The 27121-nt window shown below is 35.3% G+C and overlaps 1 protein-coding gene across 1 annotated transcript in view; it reads right to left on the minus strand.

Annotated features, from left to right (window-relative positions):
• MGAT4C (MGAT4 family member C) overlaps positions 1-27121 on the minus strand; it is a 611075-nt gene that overhangs the window by 262328 nt on the left and 321626 nt on the right. Inside the window, exon 3 of the mRNA XM_029205850.1 lies at positions 16144-16204. The gene's annotated coding sequence lies outside the window, so the exon portion shown is untranslated. The remainder of the gene's footprint in view (positions 1-16143; positions 16205-27121) is intronic.

The raw sequence follows: 27121 nt of genomic DNA on the forward strand, positions 1-27121 counted from the left end.
ACGGAACATACAGTCAACAAAAGGAATTAGCAGCAAATATAATTTTTTTAAAAGTCATGGTTTTCAGAAAATTAAAAAGCATATTTATGCTCAGGTACTAATGCTTTGTCTCTGTTACTTGCTGTTAGAAAACAAAATGACTAAGAGCTCATATTTCCAAAGGGCTTAACTGTATCTTAATTGCCACAATCCTAATGCACTGCTAAAAATGACATTTCAACCTAATTGTTTTCTGCCAAGAAATTGTCCCCTGCATGTCTTTGTTTGTGTATTCGATTAATTAATGCTTCCCTGTCCTATTAAAACGATTAATATAATGGAGATTTTGACATGTACTTTTTAAATTAAAGGGCATGGGAGTCATAGTCTAACGTACTCAAGGTAAGTATAATTGCATTGGGAGTACACATGCAAGAACAAAGACATAGTCTAAATGGTTATTTTTCCTTCTCTGCATATAATCATAAAAGGAGGGCTATTCTCCCAAAAGAATATTTTGGTGTTTATTTTAACATGAATGTTATTTATTCAGGCTATTCTCTTTTCACTTTTCCATTATGCAAGTAAACACTCACTCATTTACTCTTGAGAATATTTTATTCATGGGGCAGTGACACCCAAATTGAAACCAACCTTTTTTTTTTTCCTAAGCTAGAAGAAAACACAAAGATATATATTTTTCCATTATGAATTATGATCATTTTATAATTGAAAAGATGATGGATCTGAAGATTTAGGAAGCTGTTTAAGAATATTATTACATTGATATTTTCCATTTTCCTATTAGCAGTAAATTTTTGAAACCCTTATTTCTTTCTTTCAGTTTTGGATATCTCCACAAGGACCTTATATCAGTAGTTTGAAGAACAAAGAGCATTGATATTCTACACCTTAACAATATTTGTGTTTGGGGACTAGTTTTTGGCTTCTCACAGTATTAATTTTTCAATATGTAAAATGGAACACTGACCACTAATGTCCCTATTAGCTGCAAATTTCTACATATGGCTTTTAATTATTTACTCAGGACTTAAAGTCTCTCAGTTAAATATTATATGCATATCCTGATTTAATTTTTATTTTGTAAGCTTTCAAATTCTTTTCTACATAAAATAAATGTATGAGCAGTATTTTTATTCAATTACTTGGGAGACATTTTAATAAATATATTCATTTATATTCATTATATTTATATTTATTATTTATTCAGTTTCAGTGAATGATTATTTAATATTTACTTAATGGGATTAAAAAATTGTAGACAAAGTAGATATCACAACAAAGAGTATTATCAGGCATCCAAGAAATATTTCCCAGTGATAAAAGGGGTCAATTCATTGAGAAGACATAAAGAGCCTAATTATATGTGTACTTAAGAGCACAATTTTGAAATACATGAGACAAAAACTGGCAGAATTGAAGAAAGAATCTACACTTTTGTATGGAGATTTTAACACTGCTTTGGTAATTGAAAGCAAAAAGACAAGAAAAACAGTGAACAAAATTATCAACTTATATTAACTAATTAATATTTACAGAGCACTATTTCCCAAAGCAAAAAGACAAGAAAAACAGTGAACAAAATTATCAACTTACATTAACTAATTGATATTTACAGAGCACAATTTCCCAAACATATTCTTTGCAGTACATAGAGCATTCATCATATAGTGGGCTATAAAAAACTCCCAATAAATTTTAATCAATTAAATAATGTACAGTATACTATTTTACCACAAAGCTATTAATTAAGAACCAATTAAAAAATAGGCAGAAAATCTCGAAATAATTAGAAATTAAAGATTAAACTTGTAAATAATCCATGGCTCAAAGAATAAAATACAAAGGAATTTGGATATCATTTCAAACTGTACAATAATGAAAGCAGACCATGCCAAAAATTGTGTAATAGTTTAAGCAGCATGTGGACAAAATTTGATAAGTTTAAATTATTCTATTGGTGAAGAACTGAAGTACAAAAATAATAATCTAATCTTCTACCTTTAGAAGATGGAAAATAAATATCTATTTAAAATTCAAAAAGATCAGAAGAAAGGAAAATTAATAATATTGATAAATTTGAAAATCAAAAAATATGAAAAAATCAAAAAAATTTTAAAAATTTGAAAAGATTACTAAAATTATTATATTCTTAGCTATATTTATGGAAGACAAAGAAGGTAAATTCAAAATACCAATATCAAGAATGAGGTGAACAGTGCTACAGATCCAACCAACAATAAAATTTCATAATATTTCCTAATAGTATTTTATGAATAATTTTATGTAAATAGATACAATAATTTAGAAACAATAGACAAATTTTCTGAACAACATAAATTGCCATAACTGACATAAGGTAATAAAGATAAACTGAATATCCCTTTATCTATTGAGGAAATTATATTTACAATTCAAAACTTTTCCATAAAGAAAATTCCAGGCTATTTAAAGAGCTACTAAGATAGCTCTTTAAGTAGCTTTCTAGTGAATCTTATCAATTACTTGAAGAAGAAATAAGACACAAACTTAGAAAATCGTGGAAAGTAATCCTTTCAAAGCTTATTTTATGTCTTGAAACCAAATGAGATAAAGACCTGAAAGGAAAGAAAATTACAGTCCAATATTTTTCATAAACATAAACATAAAAATTTTTAAGACAATATTAGCAAATCATATCCAGTCATATATATGAAGGATGTTACATGATGACCAAGTGGAATATATTCCAGGAATGCATGGCTGGTTTAGCATTCAGAAATTAATCAATGCAATTTGCCATATATATATATATATTATAGAGAAGACAATAAGATCATCACAAAAGATGCAGAAAAATATTATTTGAAATCCAGGAGTCATTCATGATAAAAACTTTTAAACTCCTAGGCATAGAGTAGAACTCTCTCAATCCCATTAAGAATATATGTGAGGGGCTTCCCTGGTGGCGCAGTGGTTGAGAGTCTGCCTGCCAATGCAGGGGACATGGGTTCATGACCCGGTGTGGGAAGATCCCACATGCCGCGGAGCGGCTGGGCCCGTGAGCCATGGCCACTGAGCCTGCGCGTCCGCAGCCTGTGCTCCGCAACGGGAGAGGCCACGACAGTGAGAGGCTCGCATACCGCAAAAAAAAAAAGAATACATGTGAAAACTAAAATCATACTTTCAGTATTTCTCTCCTACCATTGGGAATATTACAAGAGAATCAGTTCTCACCATTTCTATTCAACATTGTAATGGAAGTCCTAGCTAGTGAAATTGGACAAAGACAAATGAAAATACAAATGTTGGCATGGAAACCTTACTATTAGTAATATGCCTGTGTATATAGAAAAGCCTACAGAATCTACAAGTAGCTACCTAGAGTAATAAGTACAATAAATTTAGCAAGCTCACAGGATAAAATATTGGTATAAAAACTGTATTTCTCTATACTTACAATGAGAAATAAATACTTTAAAATGTTTCCATTAATGATAGCATCAACAAATATTAAATAGGAATAAATCTAACAAAATATGTGTGGGATCTCTATTATGGAAACTATGAATTGCTTCAGAGAGAAAGAAAATAAGACCTAAGTAAAAGGTGAGCTATGCTTTATAAATGAGAAGACTCATTATTTTTAAGATGCCAATTTTTCCTGATTTGTTAGCTTTAATACAATTTCAGTCAAAATATCATAAGAATCTTAACTAGTTCTAAGATGAAATGGAAAAGGATCTGGAATAGTCAAAATAATCTTGAAAATGGAGACATTTGATAGAGTTACACTAACTTATTTCAAAACTTGCTCTTAATATGTAGTAATAGACAGATATCTCAATAGCATGCTTTAAGAATTTAATAATACACAAAAAGATCAATAGAACAATAAAATATCTCACACAGATATTTTCAATTAATTTTGGAACAAGGCCTTAGTCAACTCAATGAGGAAGGAAAGTATTTATGAAATTATACTGGAATTAAATGGATATTTGTACTTAAAAATTATTGTTGATCCCTACTTTGCCAACACACAAAAACTATTTAGCTGGTTCATAGAACAAAATGTAAAGCTGGAGGTAAAAAGATTCTAGAAGAAACTATAGAGGAACCTTCAAGATGGCAGAGGAGTAAGCCGTGGAAATCACCTTCCTTCACACAAATACATCAAAAATACATCTACATGTGGAACAACTCCTACAGAATACCTACTGAATGCTGGCAGAAGACTTCAGACATCCCAAAAGGCAAGAAACTCCCCACGTACCTGGGTAGGGCAAAAGAAAAAAGGAAAAACAGAGACAAAAGAATAGGGATGGGACCTGCACCTCTGGGAGGGACCTGTGAAGGAGGAAAAGTTTCCACACACTAGGAAGCCCCTTCACTGGTGAAGACGGGGGGTGGGCTAGGGGGTGAAGCTTCAGAGCCACGGAGGAGAGCGTAGCAACAGGATTGCAGAGGGCAAAGCGGAGAGATTCCCGCAAAGAGAACTGGTGCCGACCAGCACTCACCAGCCTGAGAGGTTTGTCTGCTCACCCGCCTGGGCAGGTAGGGGCTGGGAGCTGAGGCTTGGGCTCCACTGGTCAGATGCCAGGGAGAGGACTGGGGTTGGCTGCGTGAACACAGCCTGAAGGGGGCTAGTGTGCCACAGCTAGCCAGGAGGGAGTCCAGGAAAAAGTCTGGACCTGCCTATGAGGCAAGAGACCATAATTTTGGGGTGTGCAAGGAGAGGGGATTTGGAGCACTGCCTAATGAGCTCCAGAGACTAGCGCAAGCTGCAGCTATCAGTGCGGACACCAGAGATGGGCAAGAAACACTAAGGCTGCTGCTGTAGCCACCAAGGCACCTGTGTGCAAGCAGAGGTCTCTGTCCACACCTCCCCTCCCGGGAGCCTGTGCAGCCCGCCACTGCCACAGTCCCGTGATCCAAGGACAACTTCCCTGGGAGAACACAAGGTGCACCTCAGACTGGTGCAATGTCACACAGGCCTCTGCCACCACAGGCTTGCCCTGCATTCTGTACTCCTGCCTCCCCTGGCCTGAGTGAGCCACAGCCCCCTAATCAGCTGCTACTTTAACCCGCTCCTGTCTGGGCAGGGAACAGATGCCCTCAGGTGACCTACACGCAGAGGCGGGGTCAAATCCAAAGCTGAACCCCAGGAGCTGTGAGAACAAAGAAGAGAAAGGGAAATTTCTCGCAGCAGCCTCAGGAGCAGCGGATTAAATCTCCACAATCACCTTGATGTACTCTTCATCTGTGGAATATCAGGACAGAAAACGAATCATCCAAAATTGAGGTGGTGGACTTTGGGAGCAACTGTAGACTTGGGGTTTATTTTCTGCATCTAATTTGTTTCTGCTTTTATGTTTATTTTCATTTAGTATTTACAGCTTATTATCATTGGTATACTTGTTTATTGATTTGGTTGCTCTCTTCCTTTTTTCTTTAATAAATATATATTTTTCTTTTTCTCTTTTAGTGAGTGTGTATGTGTATGCTGCTTTGTGTGATTTTGTCTGTATAGCTTTGCTTTTACCATTTGTCCTAGGGGTCTGTCTGTCCTATTTTTTTTTTTTTTGTACAGTTTTTAGCACTTGTTATAATTGGTGCATTTGTTTTTTCATTTGGCTGTTCTCTTCTTTCTTTCTTTCTTTTCTTTATTTATAATAATATATTTTTTTCTATTTTAATAACTTTATTTTATTTCTTTCTCTTCTTCCCTCCCTCCCTCCCTCCCTTCCTTCCTTCCTTTCTTTCTTATCCCTTTCCTTCTGAGCTGAGTAGCTGACAGGGTCTCCATGCTCCGGCCCGGTGTCAGGCCTGAGCCTCTGAGGTGGAAGAGCTGAGTTCAGGACATTGGTCCACCAGAGACCTCCCAGCTCCACATAACATCAAATGGCAAAAGCTCTCACAGAGATCTCCATCTCAAAGCTAAGACCCAGCTCCACTCAATGACCAGCAAGCTACAGTGCTGGACACCCTAGGGCAAACAACTAGCAAGACAGGAACACAACCTACCCATTAGCAGAGAGGCTGCCTAAAAACATAAGTTCACAGACCCCCCCTCCCCCCAAAACACACCACCGGATGCGGTCCTGCCCACCAGAAAGACAAGATCAAGTCTCATCCACCAGAACACAGGAACCATCCCCTCCACGAGGAAGCCTACAAAACCCACTGAACCAACCTTAGCCATTGGGGGCAGACACCAAAATCAATGGGAACTACGAACCTGCAGCCTGTGAAAAGAAGACCCCAAACACAGTAAGTTAAGCAAAATGAAAAGACACAGAAATACACAGCAGATGAAGTAGCAAGGTAAAAACCCATCAGACCAAACAAATGAAGAGGAAATAGGCAGTCTACCTGAAAAAGAATTCAGAATAATGAGAGTAAAGATGATCCAAAATCGATCCAAGAAGAAGATATAACAATTGTAAATATTTATGCACACAACATAGGAGCACTTCAATACATAAGGCAAATACTAACAGCCATAAAAGGGGCAAACGACAATAACACAATAATAGTGGAGGACTTTAACACTCCACTTTCCCAAATGGATGTATCATCCAAAATGAAAATAAATAAGGAAACACAAGCTTTAAATGACACATTAAACAAGATGGACTTAATTGGTATTTATATGACATTCCATCCAAAAACAACAGAATACACTTTCTTCTCAAGTGCTTGTGGAACATTCTCCAGGATAGATCATATCTTGGGTCACAAATAAAGCCTTGGTAAATTGTAAGAAAACTGAAATCATATGAAGTATATTTTCCAACCACAATGCTATGAGACTAGATATCAATTACAGGAAAAAAAAACTGTAAAAAATACAAACACATGGAGGCTAAACAATACACTACTAAATAACCAAGAGATCACTAAAGAAATCAAAGAGGAAATAAAAAAATACCTAGAAAAAAATGACAGTGAAAACAAGACGACCCAAAACCTATGGGATGCAGCAAAAGCAGTTCTAAGAGGGAAGTTTATAGCAATACAGTCTTACCTTACAAAACAAGAAACATCTCAAATAAACAACCTAACCTTACACCTAAAACAATTAGCAAAAGAAGATCAAAAAACCATAAAGTTAGCAGAAGAAAAGAAATCATAAAGATCAGATCAGAAATAAAGGAAAAAGAAATTAAGGAAACAATAACAAAGATCAATAAAACCAAAGCTGGTTCTTTGAGAAGATAAACAAAAGTGATAAACCACTAGCCAGACTCATCAAGAAAAAAAGGGAGAAGACTTAAATCAATAGAATTAGAAATGAAAAAGGAGAAATAACAACTGACATGCATTAATACAAAGGATCATGAGAGATTACTACAAGCAACTATATGCCAATAAAATGGACAACCTGGAAGAAATGGACAAATTTTTAGAAAAGTTCAACCTTCCTAGACTGAACCAGGAAGAAATAGAAAATATAAACAGAAAAATCACAAGCACTGAAATGGAAACTGTGATGAAAAATCTTCCAACAAATAAAAGCCCAGGACCAGATGGCTTCACAGGTGAATTCTATCAAACATTCAGAGAAGAGCTAACACTTATCCTTCTCAAACTCATCCAAAATATAGCAGAGGAAGGAACACTCCCAAATTCATTCTACAAGACCACCATCACCCTGATACCAAAACCAGAGAAAGATGTCACAAAGAGAGAAGACTACAGGCCAATATCACTGATGAACATACATGCAAAAATCCTCAACAAAATTCTAGCAAACAGAATCCAACAGCACATTAAAAAGATCATACACCATGATCAAGTGGGTTCATCCCAGGAATGCAAGGATTCTTCAATATATACAAATCAATCAACGTGATACACCATATTAAAAAATTGAAGGATAAAATCCATATGATCATCTGAATAGATGCAGAAAAAGCTTTTGACAAAATTCAACACCCATTTATGATAAAAACCCTCCAGAAAGTAGGCATAGAGGGAACTTACCTCAACATAATAAAGGCCATATATGACAAAACCACAGTCACCATAGTTCTCAATGGTGAAAAACTGAAAGCACTTCCACTAAGATCAGGAACAAGACAAGGTTGCCCACTTTCACCACTATTATTCAACATAGTTTTGAAAGTTTTAGTCACAGCAATCAGAGAAGAAAAAGAAATAAAAGGAATCCAAATTGGAAAAGAAGTAAAGCTGTCACTGTTTGCAGATGATGTGATACTATACATAGAGAATCCTAAAGATGCTACCAGAAAACTGCTACAGCTAATCAATGAATTTGGTAATGTAGCAGAATACAATATTAATGCACAGAAATCTTTTGCATTCCTATACACTAATGATTACTACTCTGAAAGAGAATTTAAGGAATTACTCCCATTTACTGTTGTAACAAAAAGAATAGAATACCTAGGAATAAACCTACCTGAGACAAAAGACCTGTATGCAGAAAAGTATAAGACACTAATGAAAGAAATTAAAGATGATGCAAACAAATGGAGAGATATACCATGTTCTTGGATTGGAAGAATCAACATTGTGAAAATGACTATACTACCCAAAGCAATCTACAGATTCAATGCAATCCCTATCAAACTACCAATGACATTTTTCACAGAACTAGAACAAAACATTTCACAATTTGTATGGAAACACAAAAGACCCCGAATAGCCAAAGCAATCTTGAGAACGAAAAATGGAGCTGGAGGAATCAGGCTCCTGGATTTCAGACTATGTTAGAAAGCTACATTAATCATGACAGCATGGTACTGCCACAAAAACAGAAATATAGATCAATGGAACAGGATAGAAAGCCCAGAGATAAACCCACACACATATGGTCAGCCTATCTTTGATATAGCAAGAATATACAATGGAGAAAAGACAGCCGCTTCAATAAGTGGTGCTGGGAAAACTGGACAGCTACATGTAAAAGAATGAAATTAGAACACTCCCTAACACCATACACAAAAATAAACTCAAAATGGATTAAAGACCTAAATGTAATGCTAGACACTATAAAATACTTAGAGGAAAATGTAGCCAGAACTCTCTATGACACAAATCACAGCAAGATCCTTTTTGACCACCTCCTAGAGAAATGGGAATAAAAACAAAAATAAACAAATGGGACCTATGAAACTTAAAAACTTTTGCACAGTAAAGGAAAACATAAACAAGACAAAAATACCACCCTTAGAATGGGAGAAAATATTTGCAAATGAAGCAACTGACAAAGGATTAATCTCCAAAATTTACAAGCGGCTCATGCAGCAGCTCAATACCAAAAAAACAAACAACCCAATCCAAAAATGGGCAGAAAACCTAAACAGACATTTCTCCAAAGAAGATATACAGATTGCCAACAAACACATGAAAGGATGCTCAACATCACTAATCATTAGAGAAATGCAAATCAAAACTACAATGAGTTATCACCTCACACCAGTTAGAATGGCCATCATTAAAAAATCTACAAACAGAAAATGCTGGAGAGGGTGTGGAGAAAGGGAACCCTCCTGCACTGTTGGTGGGAATGTAAATTGATACAGCCCCTATGGAGAGCAGTATGGAGGATCCTTAAAAAACTAAAAACAGAACTACTATATGACCCAGCAATCCCAGTACTGGGCACATACCCTGAGAAAACCATAATTCAAAAAGTAACATGTACCACAACGTTCATTGCAGCTCTATTTACGATAGCCAGTACATGGAAGCAACCTAAATGTCCATTGACAGATGAATGGATAAAGAAGATGTGGCACATATATACAATGGAATATTACTCAGCCATAAAAATAAATGAAATTGAGTTATTTGCAGTGAGGTGGCTGGACCTAGAGACTGTCATACAGAGTGAAGTTAAGTCAGAAAGAGAAATAGAAATACCGTATGCTAACACTTACATATGGAATCTAAAAAAACAAACAAAAATGTTTCTGGAGAACCTAGGGGCAGGACAGGAATAAAGACGCTGACGTCAAGAATGGACTTGAGGACATGGGGAGGGGGAAGTGTAAGCTGGGACGAAGTGAGAGAGTAGCATTGTCATATATACACTACCAAATGTAAAATAGATAGCTAGTGGGAAGAAGCTGCATAGCACATGGAGATTAGCTTGGTGCTTTGTGTTCCCCTAGAGGGGTGGGATAGGGAGGGTGGGAGGGAGTTTCAAGAGGGAGTGGATATGGGGATATATGTATACATATAGCTGATTCATTCTGTTATACAGTACAAAGTAATACACCATTTTAAAGCAATTATACTCCAATAAAGTTGTTAAAAAAAGAGAGAAAATATAGAACTTTACTATCTAGAAATATGCCAAGATTCTTAAACAGTTCATAAAATACCAAACAATAAAAGTTTGCATTTATTTTTCTTACTGTAAATGCTTTCAGAAAATGATACTGTAAATCTGCATCGAGGCAACATAGAATTATGGAAAGATCATGGCCTTAAAATAAGTGTTACAGGGCTTCCCTGGTGCTGCAGTGGTTGAGAGTCTGCCTGCCAATGCAGGGAATGCGGGTTCGTGCCCCGGTCCGGGAAGATCCCACATGCCCTGGAGCGGCTGGGCCCATGAGCCATGGCCGCTGAGCCTGCGTGTCCAGAGCCTGTGCTCCGCAACGGGAGAGGCCACAGCAGTGAGAGGCCCGCATACCGCAATAAAAAATTAAAATAATAAGTGTTACACAGTAGTTAAATTAGTTTGGTAAATACTGAGTTAAACAGCAACAAATTTATTAGTGTAATGATTCATGTTTTTAATAGGTTGTTGTGTTTTTTCATATCTAAAACAGGTATTGTATATGATATTTCGCAAATTTCTTTGAAATTATCAATTACAAAAAAATTGTCACAAAATTCCTATTTATATCTTGCATTGTATGTGCTATAAAGAATATGTTTAGGGAAGTAATAGGTTATAGATATCTTGGCTTTTTGGTCATCAAGGTCTAAACACTTTTTTTTTTGGAAAAATGAACTTATTTACAAAATGGAAGTGGAGTCACAGATGTAGAAAACAAACTTATGGTTACCAGGGAGTAAGCGGGGAGGGATAAATTGGGAGACTGGGATGGATATATAGACAGTACTAAATATAAAATAGATAACTAATAAGGACCTACTGTATAGAATAGGGAACTTTACTCAATACTCTGTAATGGCCTAAATGGCAAAAGAATCTAAAAAGAAGAGTGGATATATGTACATGTATAATGAGTTCACAAGTCATCATTCTTATGAGTTCTTCCACAAGTGTGTCTCTGAAAGATATGCCCTTCATCTGATATTTTATTTCATGTTTCCTTGCTTTATCAGTTTATTGAGTATTTGCTGAAGTGACCAGTAGTTTCCATACATAATGACACTGGCTCCTCCTCTAATCTATTTTTAAAATAAAGCCAGATTAAGTGATACACATTTACTATGCACAACACATATACACACACACCCTGACACATATGTGTATGTGTGGCATATATGCATGTATGCAAATATACAGCACATACAAAAGGGAGATCTTATAATACGTAATGCCAGATTTTTCTGTGTAAACCATCATTCAAAATAATCACATTCTTTTTTTTTTAGGCTTCTAAAATAAGAAGAGATTGAACATATTCTAGGGACTTAGCTACATGCCAACAAAATCCCTATTTCTTAAACTAGAATTAAATCTTCCAAAATCTTGTCCTAATCTATTTTCAAATATAACTTCCATCCAAAGCAGCTGCCAAACATAACATAATATATCCTCCTACATTTATTTGATATACCTGTTGAAATGAGCAACTAATTCTTACTAAACACCTTCTTCATGCCTTTTCTTATGCTATTCCCTCTGCCAAGAATTCCTTCAGCTTTCTTCAAAGATTAGTGTCAAATTAACCTCTGTAGTATGCTGTTGCTATTTCCCTCAGCTAAAAATGAACTCTAGTTCTGCTAAATGCCATTAACATTTTCAACTTCTGCTCTATAGTTAAAGTTCTACTTTAACTTTTTAAAAGTATATATTGAATTTTCTTACTATATATTGATCCCATGAGGTGAGAGTTAACCATTTACAATAATAAATCTCCTATAGACTTTTGCACAGTTTCATACATAGTCAGCTCTCAATAAACACTTGTAAAATAACTGGTTGTTTTTAAAAATCATAGATATTTTTGTTTCTCTTTAAACTATTTCAGAAGATATCCATGGAAATTTTTATAATTACTCCAAGACAATACTACTTACAGATTCCATGACACTTAATATCTAATAGGTATTGGTAGGGTTCAGTTGTTTTCTGGAGAAGCTACTGTGTGAAGCTTGCTGACTTCTCTGTTTGTATATGATATTTGTAATTATTTTGTTAAATTAACCAGTAATTATATAACTTTCTGTTCTATATATTTAATATATACTTTATATTTCTTATACTCTTAGTTATGGAATTATTTTGTTTTAATTATCTGATTTCATAAACTCAACAAATTTTATTGACTATTTATTATATACTAGGCACTATGCTAGGCACTGAAATTGTGCTTAAGTTTTGTATAACAGACAAAATATAAACAGGTAAATAATATTCTTTCTATATATATAGTATATTATTTATATAATTACTATTTATAAAATATAGGTAAAATACTTAAATATTATGGCAAATGCTATGAGATCAAAGAAGTCTGTGAGAGATCAAGACTAGATTAGACAACTAGAAAATACTTTTTAGAAGAGGTGATATTTAATCTATTTAAGCAGAGTCTGAAATGTGGGGATTTACTCACCATGTAAAGAAAAGAGAAAAAGAATGGCTGTTATTGAAAAGACAAGAAATAACAAATGTTGTAGAGGATGTGGAAAAAGGGAACCCTCATACACTGTTGATGGGACTGTAAAATGGTGTAGCCACTGTGGAAAATAGTTATGGATATTCCTCAAAAAATTATGAATAGAACCACAATATGACCCAGCTATTAAACTTCTGGGTATTTATCTGAAGAACATGAAAACACTAATTCAAAAAGATATATGTACCCCTATGTTCACTGCAGCATTATTTACAATAGCCAAGATGTGGAAACAACCTAAGTGTCCATCAATAAAAGAATGGATAAAGATGTGGTGTATGTATGGAATGCAATGGAATACTACTCAGCCATAAAAAGAATGAAATCCTGCCATTTGTGACAACATGGATGGACCTTAAAAGAATAATGCTAAGTGAAATAAGTCAGAAGGAAAAATACAAATACCTTAAGATTTCACTCATACATAAAATCTAAAAAAACAAAACTAACCAATAAAAATAAACTTAGAGATAAGATTGGTGATTACCTAAGTAGAAGGGATTTGGGAGTGGGCAAAATAAGTGAAGGGGGTCAACTGTATGCAGTTGGATGGTAATTAGACTTGTGGTGGTAATCTCTCTTTGGTGTATACAGATGTTAAATTATAATGCTGTACACCTTAAACTTATAAAAGAACAGAGGAAAAATTCATGATAGATATAAAAAACTATTTAAAAGTACCATTATAATCTTAGCAACAAAATACTTGTTAAATCCTTTAAATGTCTCTAACAAAATGGTTCATTTTATTCCATAAATGGTTCATGCTATTTTCATTCTGAAAATAACGTGAATTTAGTCTGTATTTATAAAAGATTTTTCTTAAAAAAAAAATTAAGAAAATACCTTGTAGTGAGGTATATAATAGGTTTAAAAAAAGATATGGAAAATTCAAAGTTATGCATTTTTTATTGTCTATAGCAAAAAACAAAATTGGAATGGAGAGAAGAGGGCAGAAATATGCCTAATCATGTGTACTTTGCATATGGTATAACAGTATTTTTTTCCTAGTTTCATGAACTGCTTTTCTTTCTTTCCTTTCTTTTCAGAAAAATGCTTACTAGAATATTCTGAAATCTTAAAATAATGTTATTAAATATATTTACTTCACACTCCTGTTTATTAGGAGGCCTTGCAAGGTTTTAAGACCACAGTTTAATTTAAGGATTGTGAAATGTGAAGAATATCTTATTTAAATATTGTGAATTGTGCATAAATGACTTAGTAGGTTCCTACAGTAATGCCCTAATTATGATATAACTCATTAATAGGAAAATTCCAGTTTATGTTAAATGTTCCACATTTTCACACCTAGGATAAAATCTGAGGACTTACACCATATAAAAATGCAGCATAGGGCTTCCCTGGTGGCGCAGTGGTTGAGAGTCCGCCTGCCAATGCAGGGGACACGGGTCCGTGCCCCGGTCCGGGGAGATCCCACATGCTGCGGCGCGGCTGGGCCCGTAAGCCATGGCCACTGAGCCTGCGCATCCGGAGCCTGTGCTCCGGAATGGGAGAGGCCAGGCCCGCGTACCGCAAAAAACAAACAAACAAACAAAAACCCAAGGGAAGATATTAGGTTTTAGTTTTATATACCCCATCATGGAAATAATAAAATGAAGAACAGGGTTTCTTTGTTTCTGTTTTTGCATTTGTTAAATATACCACATAAAAAAAATCCATATGAAAAATCTCTCAGCACAATGTTAACATATAAATAGGCATCTCTTTCTTTTATGTTCCTTTCAAATTTGAACCAGTATCTGTCTCACTTTCCAAGGTATGCCATTTTCTTTCAAAATATATAGAGTAACAAAGTCGAATTGCCACAGTAGAAAACTATATTATAAATGGGAAAACTCTTTGTTTTCTAAAGATTTTCTTTCAGGAGACCTGTTTCAAATCAGCTCTGCATTTTTTTCCCACTATAAAGTAATGCACTTAAGTACATATCCCTTTGTTTCAATAAATAAAGGAGTCATAGAAATGCATTCATCAAGGGCTAGGCCATTATTGGGAAACATATGTATAACTACTCAATTATCAGGATAAATGATTATACTAACAGCAGAAAGGTTGATTAATTTTTTGTTACATACACCTGCATATTAATAGACAAATTGTTGTCAATCCCTTTGCTGTTGAAATGTTCCAAGAGATCATCTAACATATGTTCACGTTACCAGTCCTCTAACAGATAAAAATTCAGTAGTGAGAGGCTATATGAATCAAGCATGCACCATCCTATAGCATAGGTCTGACGACCCCTGAATGTGACCTGCTCCCAGAGGAAACCAATTTAATGCTTCATCGCACACAGAGTAGTATGTATGAATCACAAAACCTCCAGATAAATTAGTGACAGGTACATCTGAATAGGATTCCTTCTAAGTCGCTTATCTGAAGCCAGGCAAGCTTGTTTCATCCTCACTTTCAAAGATAAAGCCACATGGCATGTTGCCTTGGCAGATTCTCACAAAGCAAACAGCCCCGATAGTCCATTTATTGGGGGAAAAAATTCCCTTATTATTTCAGGTACTGTGTACTGTGACAACAAATGGGATAAAGTGAAAACTACCTGCCAGTGGAAAATTCACCAGTTGATACCAGGCTTTATGTCTTCTCTAAGTTTCATAAGCTCTGTGCCTCTTGCTCTTTTACTTTTATTTTTGACAGTTCTGATACCCCACAGTTGTAGCCATGGCAAAGTTCAAGAACAAAACAGCAGGTTATCAAAGACAACTTATCAGAAGCCAAACAGGGAGAAGAGATGCCAACAATTAGTAAGTAATGGAAAGACGGATCTGTGACAGAACAAGGAAAAAAGGTGCACCAATCTTTTATCTTTAACCGACTACTTACTCCATTTGAAAAAAAACTCAGAGAAAAACTGAGACAATAAATATAGGCTCTAAGTACTCAGGGATATTGATCACAGAAAAGATGAAAAAATAAATTATGCACAAAATAGCATAGGAAATGTTTATTTGTAAGGGGTTATTTTATAAATTTTATCAACCATAAATAAATTGGAATATCAAAAGTATATAAAGCTATCTGCTTTAAACTAAGTATCAGTGAATAGCACGGTTATATTATCTTCTTCAAAGTTAAGTATCTACTAACTACTAGAATTCTTTAAACTGAACAATAGAACAGACACATCAATTCTTACTTTCTGCACTTCTTATGGTCTACACTTAAACTTAATCAAGACTTTCATTATATATCTTAATAAAGGCCACGTCTTATCACAAGGTCAGTTATATAGCAGAGCAGAATTCAGTAGCACAAAATAAATAGTACTCACGTTTTAGGTTCCATAGATGGTCCTTCTCATGCAAAATCAGGGTTGTGCTTTCTGGGTGAGTCTGTGTTAAATCAAAATGACAAAAGTCTTAGTTTCCCATGCACTGCCAATTAGAATGCATGCAAATAAACTCCCAGTTAGTCAAGGAGAAAAAAATTGCTTTAAAAGAGTACTGATTTGTAAATTTGGTCCTTTCAAATGTAGATAATATTTACCCCTCCTCTTTCCCCCATATCTTTACAAAATTTCTGCCCAATGAACTCATTACTGTAGAAACTCAACTATGGCTATGGTCAGTTAATGAAATTCAGGTCCGGGATTAACCTCCGTAAACATGTACATAGTTGGGCTTCTGGAATTGGGAGAGACAAGGGTGATGCTGGAAAGGAAAAAAAAGTAAACCATATAATTTAAAGAATGATAAATTCTTATGATAGATTTAGCTAAATTAAGTGCTGTCCTATATTTGAGGTGATTCATAAAATTCTTAATGTACAAAAAATAAAAGCAAAAATACTTTGAAAACATTACCAGTACCATATTCAATGACACTTTGGGGAATATTAATGTAATATTCATGTAGCTACTAAGTTTACCTTCTTTGAAATTACACAGGTTTAATTAGATTAGATGTTTGTTGTTTACAGCCACAATAATTTAAGCAATATTAAACACCATTTAAAATATGCAAGAACTTCAGTTAGCATGCAACAAAATATTTTTGCTCTATCCAGTTACTATGTTTATATTGAGTTATTATTTACAATGCACTTTAACATCGTCAATAATTTCTTGGAAGCTTCAGTATTTGAGAACTAAAATGTTCAATTAAAACATTAACCTACTTGTGAAGTACCATATTATAATAATGTTAGTTTATTTTTATGAATTAGAGAAATATGCAAATGTAATCAGAACAATTAGTTTGAATAATTAAAAAGCCAAATGTCATGTGTGTATTTAAATTTTATAAATAGTCATATAAAAGTCCTTAATTACTACATGTCAAACTTTATTCACTGTATAATGGAGTGTTCAAATTTTCTGGTTAATTATCCATTTATTTAACAAATAGATCTTGACTAAGATGGCCTTACAATTCCCCTAGGCTTGACTAAACATTACATAGGTTTCTTCTGATTTTAGGCCCCTGACCTCCCTTTTCTCAGAGCATTTACTTTAAACTTGCAATTATGAATTTTTTTCTGGCCCTTTGAGATATAATTCTTTTCCCAACCTCTTGCCAGTTTCAAAACACAGGAATGTCTTTCTCAGGGACTTGGGAGCCACCCTTTTGAGATGTAATCATCAAGAAAAATAGTGTCTCTATCTCCTAGTGTCTAGGTGAGGGTCCAAGCCTAATAATAGGCACTATTAACAAACCCAAATGACCTCATCACATTGACTAACTTCCTCCTAACATCTTCTAGTATTATTATTTTTAATTAATTAATTTATTTATTTTTGGCTGCATTGGGTCTTCGTTGCTGCCCGGGTTGCTCCTCTAGTTGTGGCGAGTGGGGCACTCTCTATTGTGGTGCGCGGGCTTCTCATTGTGGTGGCTTTTCTCGTTGTGGAGCATGGGCTGTAGGCGCATGGGCTTTAGTAGTTGTGGCTCGCAGGCTCTAGAGCCCAGGCTCAGTAGTTGTGGCGCACAGGCTTAGTTGCTCTGCGGCATGTGGGATCTTCCCGGACCAGGGCTTGAACCGCTGTCCCCTGCATTGTCAGGTGGATTCTTAACCACTACACCACCAGGGAAGTCCTCATCTGCTAGTATTTTTTGACCAGATCAGGTCAGCTCTTAAAAATTTCCCACCATATATTTCAGCAGAGTTAAGTTCAATATCTCCTCCCTTTTACAATAGTCTTGAATAAAGTTTTCCTTGACTGTTTAACTCCATGTGATGCAAGTTTCCTTTATGTTCTCAAGTGTTCATTATGTGCCAACACACTAGTAATTCAGTGGTAGAGAAGGCAGACACTGTACTTGCCCTAACAGAACCTATGGTCTAGTTGGGAGACAGAGACATGTAAATTGACATTTAAAATAGAAGGTGATCAATACTATGACTGTAAGAACAGAATGGGGCACCAAATAAAAGTGGAGCAGATGATAAAAAGTATAAAAGAATAAGTGTGATTGAATCTATCACTTCACATGATGAGGTATCATCCAGAGAAGCTGGACAAGGGAAAATGCTCCAGGAAGAGGGTTCAGCATGTGTGAAAGCTTAGAGACAAAATAAACATTTCAGTGCAAAGAAAATAAGATAGAAATGGCTGGACTGTACACAGTGATGTGGGGGAGTGGCAGGAAATGGGGCTGAGATGTAAAAGAAAGGAGATAAGAAAAGGCACTTAATCATATAGTTGTTCACTTTTCTTTTTTTTTTTTGCGGTACGCGGGCCTCTCACTGCTGTGGCCTCTCACATTGCGGAGCACAGGCTCCGGACGCACAGGCCCAGCGGCCATGGCCCAGCTGCTCGGCGGCATGTGGGATCTTCCCGGACCAGGGCACGAACCCGTGTCCCCTGCATCGGCAGGCGGACTCTCAACCACTGCGCCACCAGGGAAGCCCTGTTCACTTTTCTTTTAACGAACACGTTTACAGGGGAGGTGATATAACTTAAGTTCAATGCCAAGGGCTCTGGTGTCAGACAATCAGGCTTTGAAATCTGGCTCTATCTCTCACAAGTTGTATGAATTAGGAAAGTAGTCTAAACTCTCTTAGCCTCAGTTTCCCCATTTCATAAATGACAAGAATAAAAATACTCACTTCATGAGGTTTTGTGAGGATTAAAAGGTAAATTCCACATAAAATATTCAGCACAAGCCTTAGGACATGAAAATGATTGATGGTGATGATGGTGATGAATATGATGACAGAGACAATGATAGAAAGTAATCTATGATGATATTAGTGATGAGGGGGCCATACAAGGGTCACAGTGAATTTTCTGAAGAAAAGAGAAACTGCTGAAGCATTTTTAAAAAAAATTTTTTACTGGAGTATAGTTGCTTTACAATATTGTGTTAGTTTCTACTGTACAGCAAAGTGAATCAGCAATACGTTTACATATATCCCCTCTCTTTTGGATTTCCTTCCCATTTAGGTCACCACAGAGTATTGAGTAGACTTCCCTGTGCTATACAGTAGGTTCTCATTAGTTATCTATTTTATACACAGTGTATATATGTGTATACACAGTAGTGTATACATTTCAATCCCAATCTCCTAATTCATCCCAACCCCCCTTTCCCCCTTGGTATCCGTATGTTTGTTCTCTACGTCTGTGTCTCTATCTCTGCTTTGTAAATACGATCATCTGTACCATTTTTCTCAAATTGCACATGTATGCATTAATACACGATATTTGTTTTTCTCTTTGTGACTTACTTCACTCTGTGTGGCAGTCTCTAGGTCCATCCATGTCTCTACAAATGACCCAATTTCATTCCTTTTTATGGCTGAGTAATATTCCATTGTATATATGTACCACCTCTTCTTTATCCATTCCTCTGTTGATGGACATTTTGGTTGCTTCCTTGTCCTGGCTATTGTAAACAGTGCTGCAATGAACATTGGGGTGCATGTGTCTTTTTGAATTATGGTTTCTTCTGGGTATATGCCCAGTAGTGGGATTTCTGGGTCATACGGTAGTTCTATTTTTAGTTTTTTAAGGAACCTCCATACTACTCTCCATGTTGGATGTATCAATTTACATTCCCACCAACAATGCATGAGGGTGCCCTTTTCTCCACACCCTCTCCAGCATTTACTGTTTGTGGATTTTCTGATGATGGCCATTCTGACTGGCATGAGGTAATACCTGATTGTAGTTTTGATTTGCATTTCCCTAATAATTAGCAATGTGGAGCATCTTTTCATGTGCCTGTTGGCCATCTGTATGCCTGAACCAAGTTTAAAACAAGACCTTCATTACACTAGAAAGAAAAACAGTGGGCTAGTCAGATAATAAAACAGACTTCATTAAAAATGGAGGACTATTATCAAGTTTACATTTTGAAATAGCATTCTGATTAGTTAGAAGAATGCTTTTAAAGTTGAAAAGTGAATGCTATAATCTCTGTTTGGATGATAAACTATGTAGTAGATGTCTTTGTGATCATCAGTTGGTATGTTTTATAAGGGGAGTTTTGTTTAATCACACAAATCAGTTGAATGGATATCATCTCCAATATATAATGCAATAGTAATCATAAGAGAAAGAGTTAATATGTATTTTAGCATATTTGTCAGATGCTGCTTTTTGCTACTTACATGTATTAACTCATTTAATCCTAATAACAACCTTATAGACAGTATTGTTATTCTCATTTTACACATGGAAAAATTGGAGCACATAGAAGTTCAGAAATTTGCCCAATTCACACAGCATATGGAGAAGCACAGATTCAAACCACATAGTCTGGATCCAAAACTTGTATCCTTAACCCCTGAGTGAAAAGTGCTATAATAGAGTAGTTTTTAGAGTACCTGGAGCTTAGCAAGCGGTACTATAATCTAAGAGGATATTAAGGAATCAAACAAAGAACTTTGGGGCAATAGGATAAAACACTATTTTAACAAAGTAGAAAGCACAAAGAGGATAAAATTAGAGTACCTTAAAAAAGGAAAGGATATATCAGATAGATTTTAATGAATGAACTGGATATTTGTCTCCTTGATAACCAAACATAGACTACTTTACAGGAAAATCTGTAATGGTATTTATTTTTCCCTTTCCTCCCAACTAGATATGATTACTCCATTTCCTAAATGCCCTTGTATTTTGCTAAACATATATAAAAATATGTTTATCCATCTCAAATAAATCTGCAATCAGCAACATTCTGATGGATTTCTATTATACTTAAACAAAAATCTAAAATTCAGACTCCTCCCCATGGCCTCTCTGATTATATTCTTTCCTGCTGTGTATACACACACACACACACACACACACACACACACACACATATACACACACACACACACACAGAGTACATGCCATTATCCAAGATACTCCTGGCATAATAGTTTTTGTTTTCCTCAAACACACAAGGGTTCCACTGTTTCTTTGCTGGTATAATATTCACCCAAATCTTACATTACCAGATCAATCTCACATGTTTGTTTGTCCACTTTCTACCCCATTTTAGAATATCCTTTAAGAGATATATGGTGCCTATTTTTAGGGATGATAATTATTCTTTGCTAAAGACATTCCATTTTTAGTTGAGAGAACTGTACCTGCTGTCTTACTCCTGGCCCTGCTACACTCCCCACCTCCTTTGACACTATCTGATGGTAATGAGTATCTCTCTTTCCTAGCAAGTGTCACAGATTCCATTTTACATGTGTTTCTATTATTGTTGGTAAAATGATTACCAGTTTTAGGTCCCACAAAGAGCAGAGGCCCTGTTTGCTTTTATGTTATATCCTGTAGGAAATCAGAATATACCACCCCAACATATGCCACTTTTGAATATGGATTACTTTGAGCTGAAGGTAATTGAGAATCAACAGATTCAGAAAGAAGCCTTCTCAGGAATTCCCTTATGTGACTAAAAGCAGAAACTTCAGAGAAATGAGGACTGCCCTAAATCCTTTCTCTGGGAGATTTTATGGCCTTAAAGAAGATGGAGAATCAACATTAAGTCTTCACCAAAACAAACAAACAAACACAAACCCACAAAACAAACAAAAAAGCTTACTAAAATAGGCTTTACTTTCCATTAGTTTCCCCATATATTTACCCTCCTAGAAGCCCAAATTTCCCTTTCTTTGTCTAGTCCACAAGTTATTGCCCTTTGTTAAAAATATAAGCTTCCAAGTCTAACCACTTCTTGGGGGTTCACTTCTTTTCTATGGAGCCTACATGCATGTAAAAACAAAATAAATGAACATATGCCTTTTATCCTTTTAATCTGTTTTTTGGTCAGTTCAATTCGAAAGTCCCAGTACTACACCTTAGAGGGTAGAGGAAAATTTTTTCTTCTGCTACTATCCGCAGCACTTAAAGCAATGCCTGACTCAATAAATACTTGATGAATAAATGATGGGGAATGGGCAGGAAACCACGCACTTGGAGCGAGTGATTCATAGGAATCAGCAAATGAACACTATCCACTGAAATTACCAAAGAAAGGTTGATGCAAACAGAGTGTACCATGTTCAGTGCTGTCCTTATCATCATGACTGTTTCCAGAAGTTAGATGAGGTCCAAAGGCAAACAGCACAAATAATAATAACAAATACAGACAGACAGATAGATAGATACATAGATGATACATAGATAGATAGATAGATAGATAGATAGATAGATAGATAGATGGCTCGAATGAGATCGAGATGAGAAGTCCAGGGCTGCTTTGGCAGCTTTGTGGTCATCAGACCCAGGAGCCCTTCTGATTTTCCACTCTAAGCAAATGACTTCCACCTTTAAGGCATTTGGAATCTTGTTACCTCAATTGCAGCCTTTACAAGTTTCAGGAAGCAGAAAATAGGGAGAGAAGAATGCAAAAAGACACATATAATAGCTTTAGTAAGACTCTTAGAAAGAGCTATTCTAGAAACTGACCTAAACTTCAGCTTATATCTTATTGGAAACACCTTTCAAAACTGAAACTGAAATGTGGATATATAGATAATTCTATTGCCACCTTAAACAATGAAATGATCCATTAGTAAGGTAAATGGAAGAAATATAAACAATTTTTCTTTTCTCTTATGAAAAGTATCCATTTTTAACTTTTTAAGCATTTTGCATCATAAAACTGTGTTTTTTACTGAAGGAAGTAAGTCTTGGCAAAATAATTTTTATTACATATTTTCCTTTAAACTTACTGAGCCAAAACAGTAAAAAAGGGAATCTCAGGATTAAAACTGGACTCATGGTTTGAAATATTAAGAACTGTGAATTTATAATGGCAAGCACAAAGACAAACTTCAAGTGCATTCCAGATATATACATGAAGATGCAAGATTTTCTCTTATAATCTGTCTACTTTCAAATACATCCCCATCAGCAACCTGATGAAACTTCAACATCTTATCTCCAGTCCTTCACTACCCTCTTTTCAACTCTAATGAAGCTTCATTCCATCATTTCTTAATGTTAAAGCTACTGAAGCTAAGCCATAGCTGAAGGAAGGCATTCTTCTTTGTCTTTTGAATGTGTTTTTTATGTGTCTGTGTGCTTACATTTGAGTTGAATGCTTGCTGTTTTGGTTATTTCTTTTTAAATTGGAGTACAGTTGCTTTACAATGTTGTATTAGTTTCTGCTGTACAATGAAGTGAATCTGCTATATGTATACATATATCTCCTCCCTCTTGGACCTCCCCCCCACTCTTCCCCATCCTACCCATCTAAGTCACCACAGAGCACCGAGCTCAGCTCCCTGTGCTATACAGCAGGTTCCCACTAGCTATCTATTTTACACAAGGTAGTGTATGTATGTCAATCCTAACCTCCCAATTCATCCCACCCTCCCCTTCCCCCCGCCATTTCCACATGTCCTCTTCTTTTTACACCAAACAAGGAATCCATGCAGTGATGACCTGAATTGGGAGAAGTTTGGCAGCTCTACCATTTCTTCATTCTGCTCCTTTGCTAAACTTTCCTGTTACTTGGTCTACGCTGAAAACAGAATTATCTGCCAGAATAAAATGAGGATTACAGATTCCCTAATTTATCCCCTATTCCCTCTTTTCCCCAAAGATAGCCTGCATTTCAAAGAAAATCTCTTCATGAAAATCAAATAGATAGGGTAAAAGTCAAGGAAATAACCATTTAAGGATATAGGTTCTCTCACTAAACTTGAGAAGTTGTTCTGTTCAAAGAATAGAAGTGAATATAATTTGAAATGAAATTATATTTGTACTCTTAAATTCATTTTAGAGTTTTATTTTAAACTTATTTTGATTCTCAAAAGAGAATTTGTTTTTAATTGATAAGGTAAGGTCCTGAAGAACTAAAAGACTACTTGTTTTTTTTACTCGAGAGTTTTGCTATTCTGAAGAAAAAAGCTTACCTGTGCCTGCCCCCACTACCCCAAAATGAACTGACTTCTGAAAAGCAGACTTTAAAAATTTTTGCCAAACATTGTTAAAATATAGAGTTAAATAAAATTAAATTCATTTTTCTCTACTATTTCTTGTTAGCACTTTAGAAATATCAGACAGGTTCCAGTTGATTGTACCTTATACACATTGAATAGAGACTACACAGGTGTGTTTAAAAATCCCTAAAGTACAAAGGACTTAATTGAGAAAAATGTCACCTCTTTTAAGTGTTAAATAGCCAGCAATAAAGCTGTCTCTTTCCTCAGTGTGTGTGTCTGTGTAAGGGTGATGGTGGGATGAGTTCTAAAGTACCAAACATAAGATTTCCCAAGAGAAGACTGCTGTCCACTGGATTAGTTATGTGACATCTTTGGCTATCAAATAACAGCTTGCTTCTATTTAGTTTGTGACTATTGGGATAACTATTTACAGGTGCATACATATCTTTCAACTTGTGTATGTCCTATAAAAATTCCTAAGGAGAATACTAATGAAATCATTGAAGAAATATTCCATTACTTATGCATCATACCCTCAGGCATTCATTTTTTCTTTTGAAAATTTTAACACAAAATATTTCAGACATACTAATATAATTCCCACACATACATTCAAGGTAATGTAATATACTCATTTTTTAAAAACGTTAAGAACCGACCTTAAGTTTGTGACTAACCATAAGTTTCCTTTATCCCCCCTGCTTTATTGAGGTATAACTGACAAAAAGCAGCATATATTTAAGATTTCCAATGTGATGTTTTGATGTACATATACATTGTTAAATGATTACCACAATCAAGCTAATTAACATATCCATAAACTCACACAGTTATTTTTTTCTTTTTGTGATGAGAACATTTAAGATCTACTCTCTTAGCAAATTTTAGGTAAACAAAAACAGTATTGTTAACTGTGGTTACCACTTGGTACATTAGATCTCCAGAACTTATTCATGCTGCTTAATGGAAAATTTGTACCTTTTGACTAATATCTCCCTATGATCCCCATTTCCTTGTAACCACCATTCTACTTTCTACTTGTATGGGTTTGATGTTTTTAGCTTCCATATATAAATGAAATTATACAGTATTTGTCTTTTTGTGCCTAACTTATTTTACTTGTCAAAATGTCCTCCAGGTTTATATATGCTGCGGCAAATGACAGAATTTCCTACTTTTTTAAGGCAGAATAATATGTTATTGTATATTATGTCCCGTTTCATTGTGTGTGTGCACACACACATGCACACATGCACACACATATCACATTTTTCTTTATTCATTTGTTGATGGACACTTAGATTGTTTCCATGTACTGGATATTGTGAATCATATTACAATCAACATGGAAGTATAGGTATCTTTTCAAGAGAATGGTTTTGTATCTTTGGGATATATAATCAGAAGTAGAATTTCTGAATCATATGCTAGCTCTATATTTAACTTCCTAAGGAATTTTCATACTGTTTTTCATAATGACTATACCAATTTACATTCCCACCAACAGTGCACAAAGATTTCCTTTTTTCCTTACTTTGCCAACACTTATTATCTTTTGACTTTTTGATAATAGCCATCTTGTTGTCAAACCCAAGTTTGTATGCCTGACACACAGTAAGGACAAACAAACTGAAACATCAGAGTTTGGGGCACAGAAAGTTTTATTGCAGGACATCAAGCAAGGATAAGGGTAGCTCATGCTCAAAAGACCGAAACTCCTTGATGGCTTCCAGAGAAGAGATTTTAAAGGCAAAATTTATGGTGAGGTCTTGAGGGCTGCAGGGTGTGTGACTTTCTTCTGATTGGTTGGTGGTGAAGTATCAGGGTGATACCTCCAGAATCTCAACCTTCTGGTCCCAACCAGTCTGGGGTCTACTTGTGTGTGGTCACTATATAGTCACCATCCTCCATCTCCACATTTTGTTTTCTCTTTGTTGACTTGTGAGTTATATATTCTCTATTACTTTAGTGATTAGTAAATGGCAATTTGCAAATTGTATTCAACTAAATCTAAAGTTACTTTGGTATCTCTCCCTGCTCTAGCACATTCCAAGAACCAAAGAACCAGAAGAACCACATCTTTCATATAGGTTGGTATTAAAGTGACACCTTGCTATTAATCAGTATGGTTGTTTTGGTTGTTGCTTTTTTTCTTATTTTGTAGCCAAAGTGTTTACTAATTTATTTGCTTACCATTGCTTTGTGTTCATCTTTGTCTTTCTGGGTTATTTCCAAGTAAAGTACAAATTTACATGGCTTTTAAATGAGGATCTTGTTATAATTTTTAGACCTTTTCTTGAAAATATTTTGACCTCACTCTCTTCTTTTTTCCTCTTCTTCTCTTCAATACTTATTTCTGAGAATCAACTACCAATAAGGCACATGTTAGTCCCACAGCTTGCAGTGGATACAAGGGCACAACAAATAGACAAATATATTCCTGTCTTCACTGAGCTTAGCTTTAGCTGGGAAGAACACTGTGTGCTCTTAACTCCCTTCCACTAGTCAGTAAACTACCAAAGGAAAGAGAACTTCTCTCCTCTCCACTGTCTTCTTGATACAGAATTCCAGAGTCACTTTCCTTCAGACATTTGGAGATACTGGGTTTTAAGGATTCTATTTAATGAGAAGTCAGCTGTTGTTAAAATTCTAATACCTTTTAAAATAATATATAATTTCTCTTTAATTTTCTCTTATTTTACATGTTTTTCAGTTTTATTATAATTTGTTTAGATGTGGCTCTATTGTCTTTGTTTTCTGGTCAGGATAATATTTGATTCTTCAACCTGAGAATTTATGACTTTTATCTATCCTGGGGAACTCTGTAATTATAACGTTAAATATTGCTTCTCACACATTATCTCTTTTTGGAAATTCCTTTACTTATATGTTGGCACTTCTAATTCTAT

The sequence above is a fragment of the Monodon monoceros genome, unplaced genomic scaffold, assembly GCF_005190385.1.
Source record: "Monodon monoceros isolate NGI ecotype Baffin Bay Population unplaced genomic scaffold, NGI_Narwhal_1 Super_Scaffold_6, whole genome shotgun sequence".
Classification (NCBI taxonomy): domain Eukaryota; kingdom Metazoa; phylum Chordata; class Mammalia; order Artiodactyla; family Monodontidae; genus Monodon; species Monodon monoceros.